General features: G+C 36.0%; 1 protein-coding gene across 2 annotated transcripts in view; it reads left to right on the top strand.

Annotated features, from left to right (window-relative positions):
* The window catches only part of CAMTA1 (calmodulin binding transcription activator 1), a 181,446-nt gene that overhangs the window by 19,347 nt on the left and 136,174 nt on the right, over positions 1 to 25,925 (top strand). The window contains exon 1 of one of the 2 annotated variants that reach the window (XM_053690380.1): positions 13,256 to 13,323. The exons of the other annotated variant lie outside the window; for it this stretch is intronic. The gene's annotated coding sequence lies outside the window, so the exon portion shown is untranslated. Of the gene's footprint in view, positions 1 to 13,255; positions 13,324 to 25,925 lie in introns of those variants that run through there. 2 annotated transcript variants of the gene reach the window in all.

Here is a 25,925-nt window from a genome sequence, read left to right as displayed (position 1 = left end):
GTCTGAACCAAAATTGGGCCAGCTCCTTATCTTAGATTCCTGCTTTTTCAAATAAAGATAGCTAGAGAACGTAGAAAAATTAATAATAGGAGTTAACTTGATAGTTGCTTAAAATTGCATGCTCTGTCTGAGTCATGAAAGAAAAAAATTGGGTTTAATATCCCTTTAATCTCCTTAAGAAAAATGAGGCATGTGGATTCTACGGAGTTGATGGAAAAAAGGGCTGGAATTCAAACTTTTCCATGGGTGCTTTTTATTCCCAGTCCAGCCCTGCCTCTAATGTTTTCACAATTACATATTTTACCTGCTGGAATGTAATTGAGCTGTTTAGAAATAGCTAATTTGCATTTATTTATTTTTTCATTTGAAGTAGCTACTTTTGCTTTTAAAATTATACTGAAAGTTTCAATACTGCAGTTTTGGTTACAGAAGAGCTAAGTAAACCAGAGGCAGCAGCAAGAATCAACATCCCATCGGGGTGGGAACGAGAAAGAGAAAGCGATTTAAAAGGGTGTTCTAGATGAATATTTAAATACAAGGAACTCATATCGGGTTTTTTCCTGAATACATTATCAATGCACAAAGTTGAAGGACCTCTTTCTTGCAGTAAGGAAAATAAATATTATTCCAAACAAGTTTAGGAAAAAGGCAGTCCCTTCAGGATCCCGGTGGGCACCAAAAACATAGGAAAAAAGGATATATCAAAATAACAACAGAGGTATTGGGGATAGCTCTTTAATATCAGACATAATCTGGACATAGAATCCAACAGACATAACAAAACAAGACAGCAACCACCAAAGAACATGGGTATCTTCAGTATATTCTAAAGATTAACTCCAGGAAACCAGTTCCGAGAAGCCACTGTGCTTACAAAACAATAACCCTGAAAGGTATTTACATCAAACTAGAATATAATCCATCTAATCCTATGGGTGAGGGTTGGACTGGAGTTTGGAACATGTGATAAAAAAATTAGTTGTCCTGTCCATACTGGGACTGGCTCAATGGTTTATGATGTTGATGTATGTGTACAATGACCCTTATGCAGGTGCGATTCTAAAGCACATTCAAGTTAACATAGTGTCCTAATATGTGTTCTAGTCCATTAAGAAATATTCAAGGGAACACCATGTGCAGATCTGATGGCAGCATGAATTGTTCTCACATTTTAAATAAAGCAGAATATACTGCTGTTACTCTTGACATTTTGGTGTCTTGTATTACATGTAGGATATGCTATTTATAGGGTTAAAGAACTGAATGTAATATTTCACCTGTAATAGAATGCTTCTTTAAAGGAAGTGAAGTAATGTGTGTCTTTTTTTTAAAATGAGTAAACACAAATAGGTCCTTTTCTGTGATATTTTTTTTACTTAATGCCACACTGTTGCGGGCAACCATTCATCTATTATTTTGCAAAGTAATTAGGTAGGTCATTTCTTTTAGAAGGTCAAAACTAGATGCACTTTGAAAAGACTGCTTGAGGGATTTTGTAAAACTAGCGTATTATAACCAATTTATTTCTGATAAATTAACAGGCATGTACCCAACAGCAATAACTGACAGTACAAAATCATATTATACAGACTGAAAATTAAGAGGTTTGACATTTATGTGCTGCAAAGGAATAAATCACACAGAAGGCACCTATGCAAGTGGGAAGTCTAGGCCACACCAGGATACCAGGAGATTTCCCGGTGGGCTGCAGTAGCTTGGGCTGGAAAGCTACAATTTAAAGGGGTGATTAATGGATGCAATCTGGTTGTAGGGTTGCTATATAACATCAATCTGACATTTTTATTTAATACTAAGTAATATAATTTTATTCTGAAAAAAATATTGGAGTGTCCCAGTAATCCCCTTTGACAAAAATGGGGCATGTGCATTCTACCGACTCAATGATAAATAGGGCTGGTCTTCATATTTTTCCAGGGCTGCTTTTTATTTCCAGTCCAGCCCTGGGCCACACAGTAATACTTAAAAGTTTCTTGAGCCTAATTATCACAGATACATTTTTAGTCTTCTACAGAAACACCCTCAGTTATACAGGAATCTTTGAAATCTAGGCAATCAACTGCAATTGTCATGGATTGTGAGCTATCTTGAGGATTTTTGGGATGAAAAGCACAGGGAATGCCATAATCATCTGAAGGATGAAGGGAAACCAGAATTGTAAAGATCAAATAGGAGAAATTAGTATAACCATCAACAGCAACATACATAAAGAATAACTCAAGTAATTGACAAAAATATGAAAAAGTGTAAATCCTCACAAAAAACACTGGAAGAAGTGTCCCATCACTAATCCAAAGAAACTGGGCAACTGATGATGTGTAAATAAATCAAAATATGTCGGTGGAAATTAGATCTCAGGTGTCCTTAAGGCAGTATAAAACTGGTCTGTTCAACTTCTGATTACTCATATCTATACAGTGTTGAAAACAAGTCACAAACAAGTTTTGTCTTCACTGGAATATATTATGGTTGTAGCAATATTTTTATGTCCAAGTAAAACTAATAAAGCAATTCACCCACTAAATAGGAGCAACTGTAGAATATGGTTGTTCACAAATGATCCAGAATTTAGTTTTAAATCACTGAAGTCTAGTACAAGTAGCAGTCAAGCTTCAAGCAACACTCAAACCAAAGGAGGTGAATTAATCCAGGAAGACTACACAACCCTTTCAAGACCCCTTGTGGAAGAATAAAACTATTAGAAACATAGAATTTGACGGTAGATAAGAAAAAAGGACCCTTAACTCTACTCATATTGTATGTTACTTTTTTCTTAGGATAGCCTTATGCGTGTCCCAAGCATCTTTTAATTATTTTACAGTCCATGGGGCCAAATTATCAAGCTCCGAATGGAGCTTGATGCCCCTGCTTCTGAGCGAGCCTTCAGGCTCGCTGGAAACAGCAGTTATGAAGCAGCGGTCTACAGACGACTGCTCCATAACTGGTCCGCCTGCTCTGAGGCCGCGATCGGGTTGATTAACACCCCCTGCTAGTGGCCGATTGGCCCCAAATATGCAGGGGGCAGCATTGCACACGCAGTTCACAAGAACTGCTTGTGCAATGATAAATGCAGAGAGCGTATGCTGTCAGCATTTATCGATGTGTGACGGACATGATACACTACTTTGTATCATGTACGCTCGCACTATGATAAATTGGCCGCCATGAATCCACCAGCCTTTCTGTAAAACACTGCTTCCTCACATTTCTCTTGAATCTGCTACGCTCTAACTTAAGATTGTGATCCCTTGTTTTGGTATTACTTTTGTTGTGAAAAATGCTTTCAGCTTCCATTTTATTAAGTCCGTTCATATATTTGAAAGTTTATATCATGTCACCACTATCCCTTCTCACCTCTAAATTATGCATTCTTAGATAATAAACGCCTAGATTAAGTTCTGCGGCCAAAGGGGTGCGTTAGCTACGCGTGTATTTTTACCCCTGCACCTTTTAAATACCGCTGGTATTTAGAGTTCACAGAAGGGCTGCGTTAGGCTCCAAAAAGGGAGCGTATAGCATAATTTACCGCCACTTCAACTCTAAATACCAGCGGGCGGCCAAAACCAGCGTTAGGACCCCCTAACGCTGGTTTTGTCGGCTAACGCAGAACTCTAAATCTAGGCGAAAGTCTTTCTTTGTACATTTTATATTTAAGATCATGTACCATTTTAATAGCCCTCCTTTGAACAGTTTCTAGTTTATTTATATCCTTCTGGAAATATGGTCTCCACAACTGTACAAAGTATTCTAGATAAGGCCTTACTAGCAATCTGTAAAGTGGCATAAGAACCTTGCTATTTCTGCTGCTAATACCTCTCTCAATAAAAGCCAAGTATTCGACTGGCTTTATTGGCTGCACTGCTGCATTGTCTACTATCTAATTTTAAATAATCTAAAAAAAATAATTCCGTTCAAATTTTGCTGGGCTTTACTGCCAAAGGACGGAATACAATGTCTTAACAGCTTGGCTTTCCTGAAGCCACTGGCGCTTCCCTGATGGGATCGCTGTCTGAAGTGCGTGCCTAGCATCATATGGACGCCCCTCTGACGCAATCCCATCATTGAAATCTAGTGATCACGTGCACGATCGCTAGATTTCAAATTGTTTACATCTGAACAGTTGTTCCGATGTAGATATGTTAACCCCAGCATGAAAGGTTTAAATTAAGAAAAATACTTAATCTGCTGTTGTGTGTTACAGTGTGTATCACACTGAACATGGAAAACCAATGTTTATTTATTTTACTTCAACTTGTAATATGAACACAAGACTAAGAGCGCTATTGATGTAGCTTATCTCTTCTGCAACAAACTTGTTCCTCTTCTCTTGCTTGTTCTCTTGTGTGGAACCATTTTATACTTTTGGAATCTGTGGGTCCATGTATCATTTTAGGGGTAGATTTATCAAATGTCGGGCGGACATGATCCGCTGTAGCGAATTATGTCCACCCGACATCGATAAATGCCGACAGCATTTATCGATGACATTTATCATTACACAAGCATTTCTTGTGAAATGGTTGTGCAATGATGCCCCCTGCACATTCACGACCAATCGACCGCCAATTATCCGGATCATATCCTATTGGAATGATTGCTGTCCGCCACCTTACGACCGCTGCTTCTTAACTTATGTTTCCGGCGAGCCTGAAGGCTCGCGCGGAAACAGCAGCATACTCAGCATAATAAATCTACCCCATAGACTTGTTTATGGTCATGTAAAACCAGCATTGAGTGATGTTTCTGGTCACTTATTCTTTGCTAGACCCTCTGTCAGCACAAATAATGCATTTTCCCAGAAAATAAAGCTTATTTGTGAATGGAAACTGCTCTTTAGAACTTTTTTCAATTCTTCTGTCAAATTATTGACCTCTGTGTTTACTTTTATAAAGCAAATGTCAATAGCGATCAAATGTAATTTAAGCTTGAAAGGTTTACAATGAGCTATAAAATAATCAATGTTTTTGCTTTAGAATACAGTGGGACCAAAGGAATCTCCTATGTATCTCTTCAGAATACATTTTCACAATTTCTGAAACATATTGCAAATAAATAACATAATTCTTTGTTCAGCAAGTTATTTATTATTTTATTATATTTGTTATTTGTTTTATATGTTGTGTAGAAGAGATAAAGATATATATATATATATATATATATATATATATATATATATATATATATATTTATATAGATAGATGGATAGATATGTTTTTTGTGATAAAATAAAAAATATTTTTGCTTGCATACTATATTTTTTTAAAGGGACATGAAACCCACGTTTTTTTTTTATTCATGATTCAAATAGAGCACTAGTTTTCAAACCTGTCCTCAGGCCTCACCAACAGGCCAGATTTTCAGGATTGCCTTGGGTGAGAGCAGGTTAATAACCATGTTTACTAATTAGCTGACTATTTCACTTGTACTCCAGTTCAAATATCCTCAAAATCTGGCCTATTAGGGAGGCCTGAGAACAGGTTTGAACACCAGTGAAATAGAGCATTGTTTTATTTTTATTTTTTTCTAATTTACCTCTTTTATCATGTTTGCTTCATTCTTGTGGTATCCTTTATTGAAGGAGCAGTATGGAACTACTGGGAGCTAGCTAAACACATCGGTTAGCCAATGACAAGAGGCATATATGTGCAGCCACCAATCAGCAGCCAGCTCCTAAGCCTATCTAGGTATGCTTTTCAACGAAGGAAACCAAGAACATGAAGAAATTGTATGCTGTCTCTGAACCATGAAAGAAACTCTTTGGGTTTCATGCCCCTTTAAGAAAATATACCCGAAGGTTCAGCATATAAAGTATTTGCTTTTGTGAATATGCCGATACCCAATATATATAGAAGAGATTTTATTATTTCTAACCAGCACAGGGCAGGAATTTGTTTTTTGGTTGCATGTATTATTCAGAACTATACAGAAAGATCAGAATAAAAACATAATAACAACAATTTGTTAATTTTTGAGGAACTAAATTGCTTTTATAATCCACATTGTCTAGGAGGGGTGTAGAAGGATATTAAATAAACATGAACACATTCAGAGTGAATATGCCATGTTTAATCTGGTAAAACCATGGTAACCCCAAAACCCCATGGACGTTTTGTGCAATCATTAGACAACTAGAAAGGATAAAAACATAGAATTTTACAGCACAAAAAAACATAAGGCCCATAAAGGCTGCCAAGATACCCCCATTGTAAAACAAGGGTTCTGAGGCAGTATCTACTTCCGGAATTTAAGATTGCACAAGCAATCACTTGTGCAATCCCGCCCCACTCTAGTGCCACCAAATGTACAGGAGAAGGGCTTGTCAATCATTCATCCAGGATGTTTTTAGTGTGGTGGAGAGGTTATGACATTTTTTATTGGAGCACTTTACGGAGATCCAACATTGTTTTGTAGGCGAGGCCTCAACAGGGTGGTTAGGATCAGTTGGCTGTGGGTGGGGTTAATTATGTGTATAAAAAACAACTTTTTGATATATATATATATATATATATATATATATATATAACTATAGAGAGGCTTCAATTCATCCAGTATAATTCAGAACACTGCCTGCTTGATTAGTGTAGGAGATCATTTATATCTGTGCCTGTGACCACAGTAAAAAGCTCTTAAATATGTAAATCCCTGAACTGCAATACAAGAAAAGTATTGTCATAAATATTACAGCTTTAATAATTATGTATTGTTATACAGATATTTCACAATATTGTGCTGATATAAACTTTGCATATATAAAGAAAAAGTAATTTTTGTAAGTATTTTTTTAAGGTACATGAATAGAAAAAAATTAACTTGTTATGGTTCAAATTGATTATGCCATTATAAGAGACTTTTCAATTTACTTTTATTTGCCATATTTACTTCATTCTCTTGGTATCCTTTCTTGAAGATGGTACCTGTTTAGGCACAGAAATGCGCTACTGGGTGGTGATTGGTGGATACGCACATATGCCTCTTGTTATTGGCTCACTAGATATGTTCAACTAACTACCAGTAGTGCTTTGCTGTTTTGGAGCTGACTTTAACTGTGTACGTAACTGCTTTGCAGGGGGGTTAAACACATAGAGCCATATTACGAGTGGAGAACAAAATATCACTTACGCAAGCACAATATTTGCACTCTATTCAGTAATAACTAACAATTTTGGGGCAATTGAGGGAGATTTTGAAAATTAACCAGAGATCTGATCTCTGGTTAATTTTCAGAGCACTAATTGCTACCGCAAGCTCGCAGTAGCATTAACCAGCCACTTGTAATGGCTGTTTATTTATCGTGTGCCAGTAAATGGGAAAATTTGCATGTTTACGTATGCGCAATAAATTAGCACTCCACATGTAATCTAGTCCATAGTTATATGCAAGCAACAGTACAATAATTACATGCACTAACATATTAGATCATTTTCTCTGTGCACTGCAATACCCCTTTAATCTTCACAAGACAAAGAATGGCAACGTCGTGTCAGCATGTTTCTCACAAAGTGAATCACCAGGTCTGCTTCTAGATAGGCTTAGCTTGGTGCTGCTGATTGCTAGAAATAAAACATTTAATGGTATATAACAGCTTTTACCATTGTTATTATTATCCTCTGATTAACTCATCCAACAGTACTAACAACTCAATAAAAATGTAGTTTACTGTCAATTTATTGCCTGGATGGTTTTAAATAACGTTTCAAAGGAATGCATCAGAGATTGCAGCCTCTCACTGGATCCGCTTTAATGCAATTATTCTCACATTTTTGTTATTATGCTTGGTCTTTTACTGTTAGGTCAGCATTAGAATTTTTATGGATTTTTTGTTATGCAAACATTTTGAAAAGGTTCTGTATCTGTTAAACTTTGTATTAGCATTTCCATTACTTTTTTAGTTTGCATATATTACTTTTTTAGATTTTTTTTAATAGTATATTCAAGAGCATTTCTAATTTTTTTAAAATAAATTGCTACTTGTGATTTAAGGTGATTGGTTTCAAAATAAAGTCAATGTATGACCGTCATTTAAAGGGATAGTAGATAGAGATACAATTTTATATATATATGTCTATATCTATCTCAAGAAAAGGGACGATATATTGACTCAGTCCAATCAAATAAGTATATAACCCAGCAGTGTAGTATCAGGGAAAGTGCTGCACAAGACGTGGTGCAGTATTAATAAGACATAGTAGTCAAAGTCATAACACTGTTGTCAAGTGGTGGATGCATTAACCCCATTTAGTGAGATAAGGTAAAAGTACACAGGTCACGTACCTCTCAGTCTTCGGAGCCGATCTAGAGTGTACATACTCTGGCAAACCAGGTACTTGTCTGGTGTAAAGGCAAAATTGCCTATAGTGAGCGGCTCCTGTGTCTAAGAGATGTGGCCCCAAGTAATCAGCTGTCCGTAGCAGTTATGCTGGGTGCAGGAAAAAGCGGCGGGTGCCGCACCCAGGCTCCTGTTGATGACGTCAGAGAGGTACAGCAGGTGAAGGTAAGTACTCACATGAAACAGGGGAATGCATCGGAGAGACGCCACCGCTGGGAAAGTGCTGGGTACCCAAGTAAGGTTCCGGTCCTCTAGGCAAGCTCTGCCATTGACAAATACAAAGAATAAATGAGGATTCACAGGAACTATAACTAAACGTGGTTTATTCAAGCAGCTAGAGTGAAGCCCAATTCAGTGTACAAGACAGGTGCAGAGGATCTGACGCGTTTAGCGCATGCTCAGATGCGCTTTATCGGAGATCTCTGATGAAGCGCATCCGAGCAGGCGCGAAATGCGTCATATCCTCTGCACCTGTCTTGTACACTGAATTGGGCTTCACTCTAGCTGCTTGAATAAACCATGTTTGGTTATAGTTCCTGTGAATCCTAATTATTTTATTTGTGTGTTTATATATATATATATATATATATATATATATATATAAACACACGCACGCGCGCGCGCAGAACCAAAACATAAGCCAGGGAATAGATACGAGAAGAAATGCATGTTATATTGAGAGCAGGGAATTGTAGGCCACCTTGTGACCCTGTCTGCTTATGTTGGACAACTCTAGTATATAATACACCTCATTATTTTCATTCTGCATTTACTTTTTATTTTTATTTCAGCCTCATCTGATCAGCTGGTTTTCAAAATATGCTTGTTTAACATATTAAAGTGTCCCTGGTGCAGCATTACTTCTAAGCAAGGATACACACAATAATTGTTATGGTATAAGAAATACTATTAGGCTTGTTAAATAGTTATCTAAGCTGGCACGTTGTCAAGATTCGCCCATCAGGACTGTAAGTGATGTTGCTGTGCATATGAATTAACTAGAATGTGTCTATATCTAGGCATTTACATCTGACTCGGTGATTCACATTTTTTCCCCCCATAAAATACAATATATTTCTAAGTAAGCTTCTCTTCCCTATATTCTTAAAAGTTAAATCCAGTTACCAAAAATTCTTATCAACTTTCTTGCAGTTAAAAAATCAAAAATCAAATTGAAACTAGTACAGCCCTGTAAGTTGTGCAATTCCTACTAATGCTCATTGGTTGATAGGCAGTTGCTACTAATGCTCAGTTGCTGATTGGTACTTCCTACTAATGCTCATTGGTTTATAGATACTTCAAGCTAATGCTTACTGGTTGATAGGCAGTTGCTACTAATGCTCATTGACTGATTGGTACTTCCTACTAATGGTCATTGGATACTAAATAATATATTCTATACCTTGAACACATATTTAATGTCTTGCAAGAGATATAAGCTTTGCTCGTGTAATTTTTAATAAAAATGACCCCCCCCCCCTTTACTCTCACTTACCTAATGCATAGACACACTAGGGTTTCACAACCCTCAGCTGAGTTGATCTGACACAGAATTTTCCCCTGTTGTCAAATGTACTTTTATATCTTGGTCTCCTTGATTTAGATAGTGTTCATTAAAAGATCTAAAAAATAAAAGAAACTTTACAATTTACTTACTTTATCAAATATAGCTCTTTCTCTTTGTCTCCTTGGTTGAAACTTGTACTATACTATGTTAGTCTCAGGAGTGCGCACGTTTTGAGCTCTGTATGCTGTAGCAGTGTTATGCAAGTTACTTGTAGATGGAGCTGCAGCTGCAGCAATCGGTGCTGCAGATGCACTCTCAGTCTTCTTAGTTAAACTGTAGCACTAGCACTTCAGCAAAAGCCCTGTTTACCATAGAGTGCTACCTTAAATTGGCTGAGGCTACTGCACTCTAAAGCTCCCTCTACAGGTTGCTAGTATAGCATTACTATACGTCGCAAGACACATGCACCCTCCTGAAACTACCTATATATCCTCTCATGGAAAGGGTTTACGCTTCAATCAAGGAGACCAAGGGCCCAATTCTTAAAAACTTACTGGCATCACCTTATTTTACAGAGCACTATATACTAAAGTAAGTGTCTATTCTTCGCATATTGAATATTAGGTAACTATTGCCTTTAAAACAATCCCTAAGGGGCCTCATAATAATATTAATGAGGCATCTTACAGAATCTCCCCAGACCAGAGAGCTTTAGAGAATAGGACCCCAAGAGAAAGGAATTGTATAATAGTAGTAAATAAGAACTTTTTTTTTTAATTGTATGCACTATCTGAATCATTAAAGCTTAATTTTTTACTTCCATGTTCCTTTTTAAAGGTTTCATTTTTATACTATTTTATACTGTTGCGTTATCTTAAGGGATCATTTGGGTATAAAATTGAAAATAAATAAATAGATGAAGTATAAAGAGCTCCCAAAGCACTGACACACTTTGTGAACTTCATCTAACCAAGTCCCTCACTACTATTTTTCATACTCTTCTTTCACCACACCCACAATCCACCTTGATGCCCACCCCTTTATTTCTGTATCATATTCATTTTAAAAGTACTGAAAGAGTGTCCTGTAAAAAAAAAAAAAGATTACAACCACTGGTCTAAACTTGAGTTATTGCCTCAGTTAAAGGGACAGTCAAGTCCAAAATAAACTTTCATGATTCAAATAGGGCATGTCATTTTAAACAACTTTCCGATTTTCTTTTATCATCAATTGTGCTTTGTTCTCTTATTATTCTTATTTGAAAGCTAAACCTAGGTAGCCTCATATGCTAATTTCTTAGACCTTGAAGGCCTCCTCTAATCTGAATGCATTTTGACAGTTTTTCACCACTAGAGGGCATGTGTGTCATATAGATAACATTGAGCTCACGCACGTGAAGTTTACAAGGAGTCAGCACTGATTGGCTAAAATGCAAGTCTGTCAAAAGAACTGAAGGGGGCAGTTTGCAGAGGCTTAGATTAAAGATAATTACAGAGGTAAAACATGTATTAGTATAACTGTGTTGGTTATGCAAAACTGGGGAATGGGTAATAAAGGGATTATCTATCTTTTTAAACAACACAAATTCTGGTTTTGACTGTCCCTTTAAATAAAAACAATCTTGTATTCTTACGTTTATATAATATTTTGTTGTATTGTAACATAAAATTATTTGTAGATGCCATAAGGAATATCAGGGGTTAAGAGTGGGGTATACATTCATGCTTTGCATGTAACAATTTTAATGGGAGAATTTTAATTCAGTGCTGACCGCATGGTTTTTAATTAAATTACTCTGAAGAGGTAATCTATTTTTCATTGCTTGGGGAAACAGTAATCAGTTACAGATCATGTCTGCTTTGTCTTCAGTGTATAACCGATCAGTGTGTTTTGTGATGCAGCATCATGCATCAATAGCACTTGTTCCAGCAGCAAATTGGATATCCCAGACTTCTTATTACCTTATAAAAAGTAATGTCATTAAATTACAGGTAACTATAAATCAGTTACTTAAGTTCTGTCATGCCTTAAATAAGCGGTTCCACTTTACTAACAAACATCTTCTTTACACAATATTAATGCTACAATCTAGACAGTTTAATTGTGTTATGGAGTTATTAAAGGGACATTCATTTTTAAAGGGATATATAACACAAAATGTTTCTTTCATGATTCAGATAGAGCATGCAATTTTAAACAGCTTTCTCATTTACATCTATTATTAAATTGTCTTTGTTCTCTCAGTATTGTTTGTTGAAAAGCAGGGATGTAAAGCTCAGGAGCACTATATGACAGCAGTTTTGCAAAAAAGTTATCCATTTGCAAGACACTAGATGGCAGCACTATGTCCTGACATTTTGTGCTACAGACACCTGCCTAGGTATCTCTTAAACAAAAAAATCCCTCGAATAAGCTTTACCTAGCAGCAATCAAAAATCTAACTACTACTAATGAGTTCTAATAAGAACGAAACCGCTGTCTAGTAGTGATTTTTGTATTTGCTGCACTCACCCCATTAGGTGACCGCTGTGTGTGTTAACACAGTATTTGAAGCAAAAAGCTGAGACGTTGCATATCTAATTTGCATATCTTACCCAGAATCCTCTTGTGCATTGGTAACAATGTATATGGAGTTTTACTGGGTAAAGGCAAGCCAGGAAACTTGCCTAGATTTGCTAATTGCCTGTGCAATAATTTATATTCATTTATAAATAGGAATATCTATTTAAAAATACATAGAACATATTGTGCTATGTGCAGGACATTGGAATGTGAAATATTTACAGTAAATACACAATTTAATACTTTATTAAATATGAATATTGCATTAATATGTTTTTACATGTTTTCATCTACTTAACTGCAAAGGGCTCCAATGCACTTATATGTGCCTACATATGTGTACATTTGTATTTATGTGTATATATACATATATACACATATAAATACATATGTATTTTTATATATATATATATATATATATATATATATATATATATATATATATATTACACACACATAGATATGCATCTTTAGACATGTATATGTATGTATCTGTATGTTAACACCGTTTGCTGTTTGCGCTCCACTTATAATCTGCCCATAGAGTTTACAATCTGAGCAGTAGTTGTTAAACACATAGGGCTCGTTTTATCAAGCCTTCTTCTCCCCTATGACTGCAGGTTCTCACAAGGGAACCTGCAGTCACGATTTATCAAGCAGCGGTCATCAGACCCTAAGAGGTGGAGAATTTCTATCTCCCCAGTCTCGTCTGACCGGGGAGATTGACAGCTCCTGCCTGTGCGTGATTGGTTGTGCGCAGGCAGGGGGTGGGATTGTACGTGAGTGCAAAATAGCTCTCGTGTGCAATGTTAAATTCCGGCAGCAGATTGCTGCCCTCCAGAGGAGAGATGGGGCGGCCAGGGACTAATATGTACACCCCTTGCTTGATAAATCGAGCCCCAAGGGTCAGGTAAATTGTTTTAACTAAGATCCTGTTTGGTAAAATACAAGCACATAAGTTAGTATGTGAATAATACAGTTTTGTATTTGAGACATATCAATAATAATAACATATGTTAAATAAAGAGTAACCTGAAGCAACTAGTGCCTTAAATACAATTTTAAACATATGTTCTTTTATAGAATGAGTGTCGGTTCCTCACTTACTAAATGTATAGTTTGTAAATTTGAACTGTAAATTACTTTTCTATTAGCAGTGTAGCTCTTGTTGAGCTAGTAATGTCTGGACTCTGTTTAGATGTTAATAAGAAATGTTATTAAAGATGTTTAAAGTAAAGACAAACAAAACAGCATTACTTATTAAAGAGACAGTACGGTCAAAATTATATTTTCGTGATTCAGACAGAGCATACAGTTTTAAATAACTAATAAATTTATTGCAACAATTATTCTATTCAAAATGTAATTTCATTTATGCACATTTAAAGTTTGACTAGGATGCCCCTTTAAATGCTTCAGTCTTTGATGAGGCTTATTTTTTTCTTCACAATTTCATTGTGGAGAATGTTTTTATGGGACTGATCTGACTAAACAAGTCTTATATTTGGTTTGTATTAACGCTCATCTATTATAAATAAGGTTGATCAGATTGTAAACTTGTTTAACGTTCTCAATTTAGATTGACTGTGTATAATTAGTTTTATAACATGCCTTACCTTTTTCTGAGTCTGTGTTCTTTATTTTTAGGCATTAATTGGACTAAAATACAATACCTTCATTCAATGCTTTTCCCTAGAGAAAGGCTCCTTTGTCATTGCTTATGTAGACTCTTTAGTTTAATAAGTAGTTATAACTACCAAAGTCCCTGACGTTAATTGCCATGTTGAAGTAAGGTAGCTCAGAAGTTATTTTTACAATGATAGCCTATTCTCTCAAGCTTAAAGGGACAGTCAAGTCCAAAATAAACTTTCTTGATTCCAATAGGGCTTGTAATTTTAAACAACTTTCCACTTTGATTTTATCACCAATTTTGCTTTGTTCTCTTGGTATTCTTAGTTGAAAGCTAGGAGGTTCATATGCTAATTTCTTAGACCTTGAAGACCGCCTCTTATTTGAATGCATTTTGACAGTTTTTCACCACTATAGGGGGCGTTAGTTCATGTGTGTCATTTAGATAACACTGAAGTTACCTAGGAGTCAGCACTGATTGGCTAAAATGCAAGTCTGTCAAAAGAACTGAATTAAGGGGCAGTTTGCAGAGGCTTAGATACAAGGTAATGACAGAGGTAAAAAGTGAATTATTATTACGGTGTTGGTTATGCAAAACTGGGGAATGGGTAATAAAGGGATTATCTATCTTTTTAAACAAAACATTCTGGTGTTGACTGTCTCTTTAAGCAAAACACTGGGTGGGGGTTGAAATCTTTCTAATTAAAGCTTTGCCCACTTGGTGTTCACTCTATGTTCCCTGCAGGGTGTGATAAGAATGTCAGATAAATATTGAGATATCCCTGCTGAGAATAGAAAAGATATGGAGCCTCTCCAACTTGGTCACATGTCAATCAAACACCAGAAAGCGCCACTGCATTCCGAGTCATGGTGACAAACATAAATTACCAAACATCGGTCACTTCTTCTTCCATTGGTTGGCTCTGTCATCAAAAGAAATCCATAAATACAACATCTAAATAATTAAAAGAAGACATTTCAAATTTAGGAACGGATTAACCTTCAATTAACTTTAGCTTTTGATACTCCAATTATTTCCACAGCTGTGAAATTCTTAATGAAGAATTTAAGAGTGGAAAAATGAATGCCCTTGACCATTACTTATGTCAGTCATATTAAGACATTATCAATATTCTTTCTGACAGGAGAAGAGACTAAATGGTATTTATTTTTTTAATATAAGTTTAGTATAATCTCTTTATCTTCAGAGTCTGAGGACATTATCTAGCAAATATTTGGTATTGTATTTAGTATTGGAGTGTCTTGTTTTAATTATTTAAATGCTAATGTACATGGATAAAAATTTGTTTTGGACAAATCATTTGACACAAAAAATAAATGTTCTTCGTTTAAAAGACCAGCGTCATACAGGGTACGCTGCTAGTCGTTAAAGGGATACTAAACCCAAATTTTTTTCTTTCATGATTCAGACAGAGCATGCAATTTTCAGCAACTTTCTAATTTACTCCTTTTATCAATGTTTCTTTGTTCTCTTGCTATCTTTATTTGAAAAAGCAGGAATCTTAGCTATGGAGCCGGCCCATTTTTGGTTCAGCACCCTGGATAGCACTTGCTGATTGGTGGGTACATTTAGCCACCAATCAGCAAGCTCAACCTAGGTGCTGAACCAAAAATGGACCGGCTCCTTAGCTTAGATTCCTGCTTTTTCAAATAAAGATAGCAAGAGAATGTAGAAAAATTGATAATAGGAGTAAATTAGAAAGCTGCTTAAAATTGCATGCTATATAGAAAAAAATTGGGTTCAGTATCCTTTTAAGGGGATATGGGGGTCCCTTTAATATATTACTCCAAAATAATAATTCTCCCCTATTTTTGCTTTTAAGCACAATTCCTTCATCCTGCTTTAATCTTCTTGTCCATGTTTAAGTAGGTTGATTTTTTATTATTTTTTTAATACACTCCAGCAGGTAAAGTGGATCATTGGGAACAAATTAAAGGGGAGAACATTTTTGAGTAAACTGTCCCTTTAAATGTCCAGTATTTAATTTCATTGTGAGTCAGCTCGATTTATTATTGGCTGACAATCTGTCAGCCATATTTAAAAAAAAAAAAATGTAGGCTGTAGTGGAATGCTTGCATGAGGCTGGAATTTGACACGGCAGGCAAGTACTGCTATCTAAAGAAAAGTTTGGCTCTGTAAAACTTTTAAAAATAAGTTTACATCATTGGTTTTGTTGGCAAAGAAAAGGTTAAATCTATGTTTTGTGTTCCTGCTACAAAGATGATTAAAGGGACATAAAACCCCACATTTTTCTGTCATGATTTAGTTTACTTCTATAATCAAATTTGCTTTATTCTCATGGTATCATTTGTTGAAGGAGCAGCGATGCACTACTGGTTTTTAACCGACATGGGTGAGTCAATGACATTCGGTATCAATATGCAGCCACCAATCAGCAGCTAGATCCCAGGTTCTTTGCTGCTTCTGAGATTTCCTAGATAAACCTTTCAGCAATGGATAACAAGAGAAGGAAGCAAATTAAATAATAGAAGTAAATTGGAAAGTTGTTTAAAATTGTATGCTCTGTCTAAATCACGAATGTCTACTTATGACTTTACTGTCCCTTTAATACAATATTGTTCTATGTATTACTGGCACAAAATTGGTTTAATCCCTGCTTTGCTTATGTTAGTGATACAAATGGTTACATTTCTGCTTTTTAGTGGCAGCCAAGGGAATACAATCACTGTGTCTCTGTGAAAAAAATATATATATATGACAGACATAAGGTTATATTTTTTTTTGGGGGGGGGGCAGCTGGCAACTTCATATCTAGTTTTAGTAGTGATGGATGATACAATAATAAATAAAAGTTTCTGTCTTAGAATATAATTACAGATGGACTATGCCTTTAACTATGACCAGACAAGCACTCAAGTGCACAGTTTTTCATTTAGTTTAAATGTGCATCTGGAATTACAAGAGCTACCAAAACAAATTACTGTTATCAAACTCAATTTAAATATTACTTTAGCAATATAATGCTATCCATGGCTGCTTTGCAGCTCAGCTAATTAAAAAAAAATGAATATGTGTGATAAAGTGCAGATCTAAATGCCACTAATACATAGTGGTTATTATTTGTACAGCAACTTGGTACAAACAAATTAGAAAGATTTATATTTAACCCTCTAAGATCAGAAACAATGTAAAGCCAAGATTTTATATATATATATAATGATTTTATTATTATTTTTATTTTTTTAAAGGACGCAAAAGTCCAAAGTGTGCTGTGTTTATAAAAAAAAAAGGTTCCTTTTTTATTAGGGACCTGAAAATAAACATAAACTTTCATGGTTTGGATAGAACCATCATTTATGGTGAATGGAAAATGTCCATTATTTCTCTAGCATGGTGCTCTGAGTCGAGGTTGCACTAATCTGATGGTGCGCAATTAGAGCAATTCATGTCGTTCTGTGCGATTCTAATAATAATAATGGTTTATTTCAGGTCATAAAAAGCACTACATTTTGTAAACATGCTGATAGTGCTCTCTCCTTTAAGAGTATTGGGTTATCTATTAAAGCTGTGTTAAAGGGACACTCAGGTTAAATTAAATTTTCATGATTCAGATACAGCATGTAATTTTAAACAACTTTCCAATTTTCTTCCATTAAAAAAAATGTGCACAGCCTTTTATATTTACACTTTTTGAGTCACCAAATCCTACTGAGCATGTGCAAGAATTCACAGACTATACGTATATGCATTTGTGTTTGGCTGATTGCTATCACATGGTACAAGGGGAGTGGAAATATACATAACTTTGAAATTTGTTATAAAAAAATCTACTACTCATTTGAAGTTCAGACTAAGTGCTATTGCATTGTCTTCTTATCATGCATTTGTTGATTATGCAAATCTAATGTGTTGACTGGTCCTTTAAGATGTTTAACCATCCAAATGTAATACCATATTTTGTATTATTCTTTGCATGAAGTTACACTAAAGATAACGTACCCTGTGCCATTATAGGGAGGTTTACACATTAAAAAAAAAACAAGACGGATAAAAAATAAAAATCATCCCTGGTCATATGATAAAACACGAATTCTTCTATAAAATCATAATAATTTTATCATTGAGCTATAGACTTTCCAGCCCTCTTTCATTAAGCCCTATCTCTTTTTTTAGTCTATGATTTAAATGCATATTAAATGTAGCCACCAATCAGCAAGTGCTACCCAAGTGCTGAACCAAAAATGGGCCGGCTCCTATGCTTGCATTCGTGCTTTTTCAAATAAAGATAGCAAGAGAATGAAGACAATTTTATAATAGGAGTAAATTAGAAAGTTACTTAAAATTGCTGCTCTATCTGAATCATGAAAGAAAAAAATAGAGTTTGTGTCCTTTTAAGCATTATGTCTAGCATTTGTCTGTTCAATATCCCTTTAAAGCACTGGTTTTCAAACCTATCCTCCGGCCTCCCCAACGGTTCAGGTTTTCAGGATTACCTTGGATGAGAACAGGTAAAATAACCATGTTTACTAAACAGCTTATTATTTTACCTGTGCTCTAGTTAAGATATTCTCAAAATGTGGCCCGAGGAGAGGTTTGAAAACCAGTGCTTTAAAGAGACAGTCTACTTGAATGTTATTGTTTAAAAAAGATAGATAATCCCTTTATTACCCATTCCCCAGTTTTGCACAGCCAACCTAGATACCTTGTATCTAAGCCTCTGCAGACTGATTATCTTGTATCTAAGCCTCTGCAGACTGCCCCTTATCTCAGTTTTGTTGACAGTCTTTCATTTTAACCAATCAATGCTGACTCATAAATAACTCCACAGTATTGAGCACAGTGTTTATGAGAAACATGAACTAGCACTGCCTAGCTGTGAAAAACTGTATAGAAACAGCCTTTATGGACTTATACATCAGTTTGAGCTTACCTAAGTTTAGTTTTCAACAAAGAATACCAAGAGTACAAAGCAAATTTGATGATAAAAGGAATTGCAAAGTTGCTTCAAATTGCATGCCCTATCTGAATCATGAAAGTTTAATTTTGACTTAACTGTCCCTTTAAGAAAGAAATTTGTAAAAGGTTTTCAGAGTTGCGCACAGTGATTTGTTGACAGACAACAAATTAGGAGTAGTTTCCATTAATGTGGTAAATTTGGGGAACTGGTGATAGAAAACATTTATCTCCATTAAATACTTTGGAGAAATGTTATGTTACCACCCGTTTCCAAGCTTTTCTACCTCAATGGAACAATGTAATTAAAATTAAACTTTCATGATTCAGACAGATCATGACATTTTTAAACAACTTTTCAATTTGCTTTTGTCATGCTTTTTTTTTCATTTACTTGGAATCTTTAATTTAAAAGCAAACCTAGGTATGCTCATGAGCAGCACTGCACTTCTGAAAGCTAGCTGCTGATTGGTGACTGCACAGATATGCTTCTTGTCATTAGCTCACCTGATGTCTTCAGCTAGTCCCAGTAGTTCACAGCTGCTCCTTTAACAAAGATTACCAAGAGAATGAAACAAATTTCATAATAGAAGTAAACTGGAAGGTTGTTAAAACATGAATACTCTATCTGAATCAAGGAAAACAGGTTTCATATCCATTTAACTACTGTGCATATGGTGCTCTGTAAACTATCCCATGTTCTTTAAAATATTAGTCAAATACCTGCTCTTTATGGTTGCAAGTGCTTGCAGCTAGGGCTGGGTATTTTATTTATTTATTAGCAAGTAAATACTAACAGTTTGAATCCATTGGTTTTAACCCCATGCTGTGCAATATCACTTACTTTGTTTGTACAACTTTGAAATTCCAAAGTGGGATCATGCAGACAAGAGATATTTCCAATCTCTAATAATGTTATTCTCTCTTCGTCCCAGACAAATATACCCAGTCTGTCTGCATTGCATGGTTGAAGCAGCTGCTCACTGCAGATGAAAGCAATACCAAATATAAAGTCTTTAGTGGGACATATGTCTTTGGTAACTAATACTTGAAGCTCCCTATTGCTCCTCAAATGGAATGTTGACTCTAATGCCAGTATTCCATTCTATTGCTTAACCACTATCACAAAATACTTGTGACCTATGTTATATAGATCATGTAGAAACATAATTTAAACTACTGTAGGTCACTACTATCCATTGTGTATTCAGAGAAAACTTTTTTACGTTTTCCAGGATAGATTACCGTTATATTGATCTCACATTACTAGAGAAGGCTAATTTGCTGCTTATGCACCATATAAATTTAAACAGGTGTTCCTGAAGCTACATCTATTGTTGCAAATATTTTCTCATGAACAGAAATGTATATAAAAACAAACAAACTAATAATGCAGCCAGCACATGTTGGCATTTGGAAGGTTTCATGTGGTTTTGCACCAAGGTCGGATTGGCTTACCAGGACACCAAGAGATTTCCCTGTGGGCTGCTGTAGCCGGGGCTGACCAGCCACACTTTAAGAAAGGGTTTTTCATGGCGAGGCAGTGCAACTGTATCACCTCTCTTTTACTCTGAGCTATATGTATTAAGGTCACAAAGTGTTTACTTGTAAGTTTTATTTCCTTGACCTTGTACCATTTTAGTAGTCCTCTTTTGAATGGTTTATAGTGTCTAGTCAAGTCACACTGTCTTCTGCAGATCACACTATGGATTATAATTTTCACATAGTAAAAAGGAGTCAATAAGGTGAAATGGGTTGCAGGGTGCCTTTATAACAACAATTTGGAGTTTTTCCATTACAAACTAATATAATTCAATTCTGGAAAAACAAATATGGGGACGGATTATTGCAGTAATCCTCTTGAGAAAAATAGTGCATGTGCATTCTACTGACTCAACGGAAAATAGGGCTGGTCTTCAATTATTCTTGGGCTGCTTTTTATTCTCAGTCTGGTCTTGTCTTGCTTTCTGTTGTGACAAAACAGGAAGAACACCAGAATTTGTGTTGTTTAACTCCTTAAGGACCGGACATTTTAGACATAAACTTCCCCAAAAGACCAGAGCATTTTTAGCATTTTTGCCATCACTACATTTAAACAGAAATAGAGCCTTTTTTATATTTACCTATCAAAACTATATATTTTTAGTAGACAACCCAAAGTATTGATCTAGCCCCATTTTGGTATATTTCATGCCACCATTTCACCACCAAATGCGATCAAATAAAAAAAGTTAACTTTTTCACAATTTTAGGTTTCTCATTGAAATTATTTACAAAAAGCTTGTGCAATTATGGCACAAACGGTTGTGAACGCTTCTCTAGGATCCCCTTTGTTCAGAAATAGCAGACATATATGCTTTGGCATTGCTTTTTGGTTATTAGAAGGCTGCTAAACGCTGCTGCGCACCACACTTGTATTATGCCCAGCAGTGAATGGGGTTAATTAGTTAGCTTGTAGGGTTAATTTTAGCTTTAGTGTAGAGATGAGCCTCCTACCTGACACATCCCACCCCTGATCCATTCCTGACCCCCCTCAAACAGCTCTATTCCCTCCCCCACCTTACAATTGTCACCGCCATCTTAAGTACTGGCAGAAAAGCCTTTTTTTTCTAATAATTTAAAAAAAAAGTATATTTGCTGCAGTGTAGGTTCCCCCTAACCTCCTTGATGCCCCCCAAAAAAGCTCTCTAACCCTCCCCCTCTACCTATTTGCCGCCAGTTTGTTTGAAAATTGTCCATTTTGAGAAGAAAAAAAATCCAATTTTTTCTGTAGTGTAGCTGCCCCCCCCATACACTACCCCTCCCACCCCCAGATACCTTTCTGTTAACGGATCCCACATGGGATCCCCCTCATTGCCCCTACTCCCTCCTTCCCCCTCCCTCCTTCCCCCTCAATGATGCAGTTTTTTGGGGGTTTTATACCCTGTAGCATGGCCGAGCGGTCCCACCCACTGCCGCCCTCCTCCAGCGATGGGCCGCCCACCCGCCTCCCTCCTTTTGCTCCCACCCACCAACGATCGGCAAAACACCGCTGTCCAATGCAGAGTGTCCCTCTCTGCTTTGGTAACTCTGCAAATCTATTTCTGCAGTGCCCCACTCATGGGGCATGCAGGAATAGCGCAATCTCGCTATTTTGAGCGAGATCACGGCAGAGAGAAGCCCAGGACATAACGACCAGCGTCTTACAGTATATGGCGACTGGTGGTTAAGGGGTTAAAAAGATAGATAATCCCTTTATTTACCCATTCCCCAGTTTTGCATAACCAACACACTTATATTAATACAAGTTTACCTCTGTGATTACCTTGTATCCAAGCCTCTGTAAACTGCCCCTTTATTTCTGTTCTTTTGACAGACTTGAATTTTAGCCAATCAGTGCTTACTCCAGGGTAACGTCACGTGCATGAGCTCAATATTATCTATATGAAACACATGAACTAACGCCCTCTAGTGTGGGAAAAATATCAAAATGCATTCAGATTAGAGGCGGCCTTCAAGGTCTAAGAAATTAGCATATGAACCTCCTAGGTTTAGCTCTCAACTAAGAATACCAAGAGAACAAAGCAAAATTGGTGATAAAAGTAAATTGGAAAGTTGTTGTTAATGCCCTATCTGAATCATGATTTTTTTTTTACTTGACTGTCCCTTTAATAATATAGAAAGGGAAGTTTTCAATTAAAATAATATTCACAATAAGTTTGTTACTTCTCTGTACTCCATATTTACTAGTTTACTTTTGATCAATTCCTTAGACACAAGGATCTAACTTGTTACAATTGATTTTGGAATTTGGATCATTCTAAAAGTTGTAGTTAACCAAACCAGCCAGTGAATAGTGTATTTGTAAACACCCAAAGTATGTTAGTAATGTATATTTGAATGAATGACTGGGTCTGGGACCAGAAGACTCCAGGGGGTCTATTTAACAATGGCCGAATGGCCCTTGTTTCCGCGTGAACCTTGAGGCTTTCTTAAGACCGCTGCTCCTAAACTCATACGCCGCCTCTGAGGCTTCGTATAGCAGTCCGCCCGATCATGTACGATCGGGCTGATTGACACCCCCTGCTAGCGGACGATTGTCCACGAATCTGCAGGGGGCGGTATTGCACCAGCAGTTCATAAGAACACAACAGTGTATGCTGTCGGCATTTATTGATGTGCGGCGGACATAGTTCGCTATAGCGGATCATGTCTGTCCGCACATATATAAATAGACCCCCAGGTAGGCATTTATCCTTATACCAGGGTTCTTTCATGATTTTCCAAATCATCTAGCATTCTTTCCAATTCCTGAAAGATTAATATGAGGAAAATGATAATGTAGACACAGCTTTTCCTCATGATTGGACTGCTCTCTTTAAGTTTTTAAACAAATCAAATAGGACAATATAGCAACAGAAGATACACAGTGATCTAGTAAGCTTTATATGCCGTTTCTTACCTTTTGATAGGCAAAACCTATTTGTTAGCAATAGTACATCCGTGGCAACGCCACGAAGTGCGTCAGATGGGACTCCCTCCTTGACATATATTTTAGTACAGTGTTATTTTTAGATGCATTTACTTGAGACTGTTGTTTAACTGGATTTCCATTTCTCCTTTTTCCCCATAACATATATGGAATTTTGAATAAAAGCATTTTGCGCTACTCTTGTATTATCATAAATACGTCAGGCTGTGAGAGCTTTTACTGTGTATGGGCACATGGAGCGTATCTAGATATGGATTGTGCACCAGTATTTTATTAAAGGGACAGTCTACACCAGAATATTTATAGTTTTAAAAGATAGATAATTCATTTATTACCCATTCCCCAGTTTTGCATAACCAACACTTTTATATTAATACACTTTTTACCTCTGTGATTACCTTGTATCTAAGCCTCTGCAGACTGCCCCCTAATTTCAGTTCTTTTGACAGACTTGCATTTTAGCCAATCAGTGCTTACTCCTAGGTAACTCCACATGCATGAGCACAGTGTTATCTATATGAATCACATGAACTAACACCCTCTAGTGGTGAAAAACTGTCAAAATGCATTCAGCTTAGAGGTGGCCTTCAAGGTCTAAGAAATTAGCATATGAACCTCCTAGATTTAGCTTTCAACTAAGAATACCAAAGCAAAATTGGTGATAAAAGTAAATTGGAAAGTTGTTTAAAAATACATGCCCTATCTGAATTATGAAAAATATTTTGGACTAGACTGTCCCTTTACACAACACATCAGCTCAGTGAACCTGCAGTATCTTGATGGTGATTACTCAGTTTACATGATACAAGGAAAGTATTTGATACCTTGGATTTAAAAGAAGATAAAAAGAAACGTGAGATCCAGGGTTGTTCTTTAACTTGCAATCCAGTAGACACAGAATAGAACCAGCTGATCTGATAAAACTATAATGGCAAATATTCAGTGCTTCATTTAGATATCCAACATTTTGTTCAGCAAAAGTTCAAACTGGATGTCTGATACGGTAAATGCAGCTACAAAAATCTGTTGTTTTGGACATTTGACCAGCTCACTGTCTAACTATTTGGACTAAAAACCTTGGTGGGAGTCTTTAGCTTGATATATTGTGGTATTTTAAATGTTTTTATGTATTTTTAATGGTTTTTTTATTGAAGGAGATTACTGTGGAGTATACTGATTGCCTGGCAATATAAAATCCGTTGTGCTCTGCAATGAGAGATAGTATATAGCTTCTATTCATGTGAGTAGCCTGTTTGCACAGTTTTTAAGATACACATTCACATATGGAATTAGCCTTTTGTGGTTTTATATATATTCTTTGAGGCACCACATACTAAACGAGGAAGATTTCTAAAGACCACAAGACACTTGGTTGGACTTTATTTGCTGTTATAATAAGGATATATATTTTATTAAGTATAATTTTTATCACTTTCATATTTTTTTTAACATTTTATTATTGTTAGTGATACTTTATTACACTTTTGTTATTATAAGTACAGCTCAAAACTCAACTGAAAACCATGTTGCCTATTTTTATGTACAAAATTAGCTGTTGCTTCTTGAACCTATCCCTTTGCAATTTGTTGTATTAATTTCTGTAGTTTGATGTTTTAGATTAAAGTACCTTGGCACCCCTGATGTCTCGGATCTACATTTCCCATGATGCTCAACTAGACTGCAGAGTGCTTAAGCATCATGGGAAATGTAGTTCCAATACATTTGGGGTGTCAAGGTTAACCATCACTGATCTAGAGCCAGCTAGATAATAAAATAATTCTATCGCCTGAGTTTTCTTCTTGAGGAGCAAATTCAAGACAACTGGGAGAAAGCTACTGTTTAAAGCTAACATAGACCTACCAACAGACTAAATAGGATGTGTCCGGTCTGGTTAATAATGTAGCCAATTAATAACTATTGTGGTTGTAACTAATGAATAAATCTGACTTCTGATAACTATGCCAGGGTATAAGGCAGGCAACTCTATCTTATGCAGATACATCAATCTATGATTTACTATAAACTATCAATGCAATGAAAACAGGGTAAAATACCTAAATTATTTATACTTAGAACAATATTAATTAGAATTGAAACTTTATTTGAAGCTTTTGGACCGTGCAGCTTTTTAGTACACATTTTTAGAAAGCTGATGTGCAAAATGTTTGGCTTGGTCAGCCAATGAGAGGATTTCATCAGCTAACCTAAACTTCTCTGTGGAGTTCATTGGCTGCCACAATATTAATTGACAAACTGATATAAATAAGAGAAGCTGCAGACTTATCATCTATATTATGTAAAAACTTGCAATGAGTGTTCATACCATTATGTTCCATTAATGCACCATGAAGAACAGAAAAGTTTCATGGCCATTGGTTCCTTCTAGTACCTACTACAACAAAGTTTGAAACACATAACTTCAAGTAGATAATGTATAATTTTCTTTATTGTAATTTATTGAAGACAGCATTTGGCT

The sequence above is a fragment of the Bombina bombina genome, chromosome 8, assembly GCF_027579735.1.
Source record: "Bombina bombina isolate aBomBom1 chromosome 8, aBomBom1.pri, whole genome shotgun sequence".
Classification (NCBI taxonomy): domain Eukaryota; kingdom Metazoa; phylum Chordata; class Amphibia; order Anura; family Bombinatoridae; genus Bombina; species Bombina bombina.
The sequence above is the reverse complement of the archived record's forward strand: the minus strand, read 5'-3'. Positions and strand labels throughout refer to the sequence as shown.